Here is a 6,910-nt window from a genome sequence, read left to right as displayed (position 1 = left end):
AATACAATATATATATATATATATATATATATATATATATATATATATATATATATATATATACTAAATCGTCGTTGTTCTCCCACGTTGATCACATCTTCGAATTCCGTCAAGTGTTAGATTAATGCCATATGTACAGACAACCTGCGATACTAGTGTCTCTTTGCTTCAACTGTGCGTTCGTTTCTGTCAATCAGTCACCGATCTTAACTGCAATTGCCCAACAGGGGTACCAATGGAATTTGTGAACCGAATTCGCTTCCTGTATTCACATACTTCGGTGTGTGTGTGGTGAGTTCTGCAAGCTTCCCTACAATAAATGGGGTCCGGCAAGAGTGTCTACTCTCCTTGCTCAATTACGTCATTGACTAAATATTGGGGCAAACGCTTGAATATCTCTAAAATCCAGGGTTTCAATTCGCGGCTTGTGAGTACTTTGTCTTCATCTCTGTAAAATAATCCTTAAGCTGTAACACCCTGCGGTAATTAACTGCCGTGCCACCAGAAGGAAGCACGAGGGCTAGGCTTGTGCCAGGTTGCCCACGCCTAGTCAGGGGAAATCGGGAAGCAGAGGTCAGATTTGGACCACGGACCTTCCGGTCAGTAAATTCGCGGTTTAACTACCGAACCATCTCGCCCCTTATTGTTGAAGAAAAAGGCGAAACACAACCTTTGAATAAACTGACAACCACCATAACATCTTTTGGCATGCGTCTTGCACGTTGTAAGTTCGTTATCGTACATCAAAACACTCAGTCCATGAGTATGCTCCTTGCAGCCTAGGGAAATTCACTGGAGATGGTGAAGAAGTTTACACACCTCAGTATTTGTGTTGATCCGGACCGAAGTGCATCTGATGAAGTCAGTGCGCGAATCTCAAGTGCCCAAATAACGTTTGCCAATTTGCGTCATTTGCGGGGTCTACCATGCATTTCACTGGATCTCCAGAGGCGTCTGTTCCAAGCTACAATAAGGGTTGTAGTGTTGCGAGGCACTGCCTCTGCGAACAGATGATATGAGGCTTCTTCAAGTTTTTGACCGCGGATGCTTCGGAAACGTTGTTATTTTTGGATGGCGTAGATGGATTCGTAACTATGTGATTAGAAAACGGGTATTTGGTTATACGGTGGGCACCTTATTCGCGCAAGATGTCCAGCACCAACAACTACGGTGGGTCGGTCATGTGCTGAGCATGGTAGAACATTGTCCACCGAAACGAGTGTTGTTCTCTGTGCCTCCTTCAAAATGGCGCTAACCGCGAGGGGACAGAAGGGTGTGAAGGCGGTTACAGAGAGCTTGTGTGTTGTTGGTACGGTACGTCTTTCAGGATGGGATCTCCGTGATCCCGAATGCACTTGGATAGGGACATTGCAAGGAATGGCGGGCGAACGACATCAGTGGCATCCGTTCTGTCAGTTCCCTTCCGGATTGATTGAGCTAGTATGATGTCCCCTCCCCCTCATCTTCGAAGTCGAGTAGGCTCACGGTTTTTTGGATGAACTGTCCAAAGGCATCCCGTCCTTTAGGATGCACCCACAAATCGTAAGGTTATGCCGCTGGATATGCAGTCACGGAACACGCCACTTACAATCTGAATCTCAAGTCACGTGTGTATCAGGCTACGGTACAGGTTGATTTGCTATATGGTTGCGACTTGGCCTGTTCGATCAGCGGAGCTGAGACGTCTTCAGGTATTCGACTACCGATTACTCAGAAGAATGGCTCGTGTGGGTTCGTCCCGGCGAATCTGTAACAAGGCAGTTAGAAAACGAGTTTTCGGTTGTGCAACGGGGACTTGTATTGAAGAATGTGTCCAGCACCAGAAGCTGCGTTGGTTGGGACATCTGTTGCGTATGCCTGTTTATCGTTTGCCAAAGAGCGCTGTTTTCCGTACTCCATTTAAAGTGGCGGCAGCGGGGAGGTGGCTAACCCTTGAGTTGCAGAGGGGTGTGTAAGAGATTATGAAACATCTTGGTTTTGTCAGCGTTGTTCGCCATCCAGGATGGGGACCGAGAGATCCCCACTGCGCCTGGTTGGAGACGCTACACGATATGGATGCTGCTAGATGTCAATGGCCTGCTTGTTGTCAGTTGTCCAGATTGTTTGAATGAGTGCAGGCGTAGGTACCTCGTAGGCATCTTGTTTTAAGCTATCACGAAGTCTCTTCTCCATCCACTTATTCCTTTCTTCACAATAAGGCTTTCAAATAAGTCATGGTTGTAGGCAGGGAAGCATCAGTGTTGAACACCGATGTCATGATGATGATGCTAATTTTGACTCCGTTGCTTGTCGCGAACTGTGATAGTGTTTTGTAGGCAGGAAGCATCAGTGTTGAACACCGATGTCATGATGATGATGCTAATTTTGACTCCGTTGCTTGTCGCGAACTGTGATAGTGTTTGTCAATGAAGGGTGTACTTTCTAAATTCCTGTATCTTGAAGACTTTATATGCCTCCCGCGGACGCACGGGTGTTTGTGACGAATTCTTTTCATTCACTGGTGTTAGGCAAGGATGTCCTTTGTCACCCTTTTAAACCTCATAATCGATATAGTGCTTGCATCTTTCATAAATGCCCCCAACATCTTTGAAATTGAAATACTACCGGAGCGTTCGTTCGCGGACGTCGACCACATCAACGATATTGCTCTTCTTATATCAGACCTCTTAGAAATGTGAGTTATTTTAAATTACCCAGCTATTTCTGCCGTACTGTTCGGGATGCGCTTCACACCTGTAAAGAGTAAAGCGTTAGTGCAAGATGGGGTAGGACCAAACTTAAACCTCACGCTTGTAGGTGAACCGGTCGATCTAGATGATAGGTTCTTTTACTCGGACAGCCACAAAGTTCCGGTAATTTAGTGGAGGACGGAATCACTTTCCTAATAGGCAAGGCCGTGACGGTACCATTATAACGTTTACAATTTCTTTTTCCGATCCGTCCTACTTTATGATTCAGAGACTTGGCTACCGCAAGCTGAAATCCTTCAAAGGCTCTCTCTGTTTAACCATCGTTGCCTCTGAAGCATTGCGCGGGTATGGCGGGAGCACCAGATCGTTGATCCTAAATCACCTGGGAGTTCACTCATATCCAGTGTGTCATCTGGTCACACATCACACGTTACTTTGGTTAAATAATAATAATCGTTCAGCTGTAGCGCCCTTTCGGTGCCTAGCTGCCATGCCACCCGAAGGAAGTACGAGGACTGGGATACTGTCAGGTTTCCCAAGCCTAGATAGGGGAAGTCGAGAGGCAGAGGTCGGGTTCGAACCACGGACCTTCCAGTCAGTAAATTCACGCTCTAACCACTTGAGCCATCTCGCCATCTCGTATGCCGAAGGACCGTTCAGCCTTGTGCTAGACTGGGACGATTAAAACGTAGTCCATGTTCTGTCAACAAGGCTTAAAGGCCCTACAAGTCAAAACCTGACTTATTTTTCACAGGTATGTTCCTTAGCGGTCCGTATGTGATCAGAGAGCACCTTGGACACTACAGTTATCAGGCTCATGTGACGATGGCTCACAGTGCTTGCTAAATTTTTTGTAAGCTAGGGTTGTTACCGTGTCCCACTATGCAGACACTTTCTTCGCTTCATGAGGCATCGAGTTTTCGTAAGGATGATTACCGAAGCCGCTGTTTTTTGACAAGGGTTGCCTATAAACCACCCAAACATCGTGCGCTCTCATAGAGGTATTTCGCACTGTATAAATAATTAAGTTTTAATTATTAAGTTTTACATCCCGTTCAAGCTTATGAAGTCACTAGAGACTGTGTTACGAGGGACTGCCGTTTTACTGACCGGCGAAGTCCTAAGGGAAAGCGAATTTTCAGGTATGATGGACCGTAGCGCAATCGGAATAAAATTTCTTGTCCCTTTAAGAACGGCACTTTTGAATCGCAGCACTCTACATGATCCAACCGGGTTCAGGATCAGTTTGCACTTGGTAGTCACCAGATTACTTCTCAGAAATGTCCGCTCGTCAGCGCGCAGTTGGGAATGTCGCTATTGTCTGTGCATTGGATATTCTTTCTGAATAGATAAACTATGTGTAATTTCATGAGGTTTAACCGACCGACCGAGACATCCGTATCATCCGGAAGGATGTCAACGCCCCTAACCGATTTGCCAGTCTTTTGCATCAGATTCTTTTCTTTAAGGATCCTCCAAAATAGCCCAAGTAAGCGAACAATGCAACTAGTGCTTATACACAATGAACCACTTATAGTTCTTTCTAAGTACATGCACACATTTTAGAAGGGACGGGTGACTTGCGTGTCCACTGGAATAGAGCTGTATATCAAGACCACAAATCTTTTCGCACCAGAAGTACACAATCCTCTTGTGGCGATAGTGAACTGAGGTAGGAGTCCAAAGGCTACGCAAAATAAGGGATATCCTAAGGGCGTCAGCGTAAAAAGGCTAGCTCCTTAACATCAATGCTTGACTTGGAACTGTCGCCACTCGGTACCTAGGTTACAACCTAGGTTATCCAAACGGGCCCTATTGTGGAGGCCGTTCAGACATCTAAGCTTTTGTTTCCAAATACCCAATTATATGTAAATATCATCGTATCTCTCCAAACAGCCGTCGAATTATAAGTTGGTGCACCTCAATGAATAAAATGTTAGTTTGCTTCCTAACCAGCGACCCTGGTCAGTGACCAGGTTTGATCATTTCACTTTTGCCATGTGTTGTCCCCTCAGCATGTTTCATCATTGAACCTGACCAACATGCTGTCGATGATGATGACCAACAAGATTTATGACAGTTGCTTTCTGGTACCATTCCAATGGCGAAAACTAAACTGCTTTGTTTAGCTGGCCCTCTTTTCCTGTGAGGGCACTGTGTAGTTTGTAGGTTCCAAGCTGTGAGGAGTCATGATTATCCGTTTGAGGGAAACATATTACCTACTGGCTGTCTCAATCTTCACGGACGTAGTAGCTCTACAAGGTATGTTTCTATCGTCTGTTGATAACTTTCAGTCTGCCTCTTTGGGACCTAAGGCACCGTTTTTTAGCTCCAAAGACCTCCAGGAACTTTCAAAAGACACTGTGGATGGCCAAACCGGACTCACCGCAGCTTATGTGTTTTCACTAGGATCAACGAAAGACTGCTAACGGATTTTATCTTGCAACTTTTGCTCATCCCATTGCCTCAGATCAAAATCAGTTGGATGTCGTTGACCACAGGTGATGAGTACCCTCCTTGGTCTTCGCCTATTCCCACTTCAATGAAAACCAATCAAGTAGTGCTACTCGAACGAGATCATATGCTTGGTGACGCCGTTCGTCATGCACAAAAGGATCTGGTTGGCACTGTGGTGAATTTGCGTATCAGCGGTTGTGCTGAGCTGCTCAACTATGGCCGTATTTTGCTCAACCTAGACTGCAGTCGCCTTCGCAGCGTATCGGTGAGTGCTTGTTTAGGCCTTCTGAAGTCCTATATTTCTTTGAAAGTTTGGTTCCTCGGGCATTCAAGACTAACGTTTTGTTGCCTATAATGGTTTCTGTTGGATAGAGCCAATTACCTCACTCCCACAGCAGCCGTTTTGTTGAGTATGGTGTGCTTGCGTCTGAATTCCGCTTCTTTGGAGGGAACCAACTTGGCCGAATTTTTTCACGAGACTATGAAAGTGCGAAAAAGGGTTAGTGAATTCCTGCATTGACCGAACTTTGTGGCACAGAAATGACATCAAGCGATGCTAGGATGCCATGTGCCTGCGAACTAATGGATCGAAAAAAGTTTGTGATTTAACATTAAATTGGAAAGAAATTTTATAGTTTGGCTGTCTGGTATAAGAAATAAGGGCAGCAGAGCATGAACAGACAACTAGGAATAGCACGGCTGGTTTACCAAAAAATAAACGGATAGAGCGGTAATACGAGAGGATATAGGAATCACTGACAAGCTCTGATGATGATCAACCATGTTGGTCTGAGAGACTTCGAGTCTTCTTTGTTTGGCCGGCTTTTGGCTTCTGTGGCGTGTTTAATAGCTCTGGTTGGGTTGGAAGATTTATCTAAGGAAGGCCGGCTTAGTTTCACATGTAGCACATTTCATGGTGTGATCGTCATTGCTCCGGGAAAACGTATTTGGTGGTCAAATCATCTAAGCTTGGTGACGTCAGGCTTCACAGTGCTTTCAAGCTACTGTGTTATTCCAACATCGAGTAAATCTTTGAATTGTTCGTCATAAAACCTAGCTGTTAGAAAAATTAAGGTGATGTTAACGGGACCATCAAATAACCTTCCGCCCACAGCATCCTTCACAATAGCCGCTCCGAGAGACTGTATCTCGTGAAGACTTGAGTTTCACAACAGTGTCCAAGATACACATTTACGGTCTTAGTTACTTTTCAACTATCCCTTGATCGACCGATGCTTGAAATCGAGGACAGTGAGTAATACTCGGTGGTCCCATGTTGGGTAAATTGGACATGACGGCTAATTATCATGTCGAAGGAGAAAAGCATTAGGAGGAAGTAACACCAGTTTGACTCTTTCAAATTCGATAATCAAGTAAAAAAAACCCGTTCAACTTGGGCATTTCTGCAGTGATTCCACGATAAATGTATGAAATATGACGGCTTGTAGTGAAGTGATTGATGTATGGCCAATAGTTTCGTGTTGGGTTTGTACCTCTACGCTCATTACTGGCTTTATTGCCCTTCACCGTTTTGTCCTTTGCAGCCGTGGACTTCGAGGACCAATGAAAACCATGTTATTTGGCGAGGTTGGTTGGGTCGTGTGGTTGCTTGCCAGATGCTGGCAATTGCTCGGTTCAGTGATGGTGCTCGGTAAGCAATAAGTGTATGCTTGGCGTCTATGTTCACTCCATATATATACATACAGTATATATATATAATTAAGATTTGCCGGTCTTTGGTAAGAACGGATGTACCAACCGAA

The 6,910-nt window shown here is 45.0% G+C and overlaps 1 protein-coding gene across 1 annotated transcript in view; it reads left to right on the top strand.

Annotated features, from left to right (window-relative positions):
• Positions 1-6,910, top strand: part of T265_10909 (hypothetical protein) — a gene marked incomplete at both ends in the record, with an annotated part of 58,599 nt that overhangs the window by 1,403 nt on the left and 50,286 nt on the right. Inside the window, 2 exons of the mRNA XM_009177422.1 lie at positions 5,161-5,412; positions 6,692-6,798. The remainder of the gene's footprint in view (positions 1-5,160; positions 5,413-6,691; positions 6,799-6,910) is intronic.

This window comes from Opisthorchis viverrini (genome assembly GCF_000715545.1).
Source record: "Opisthorchis viverrini unplaced genomic scaffold opera_v5_420, whole genome shotgun sequence".
Lineage (NCBI taxonomy): Eukaryota > Metazoa > Platyhelminthes > Trematoda > Opisthorchiida > Opisthorchiidae > Opisthorchis > Opisthorchis viverrini.
The sequence above is the reverse complement of the archived record's forward strand: the minus strand, read 5'-3'. Positions and strand labels throughout refer to the sequence as shown.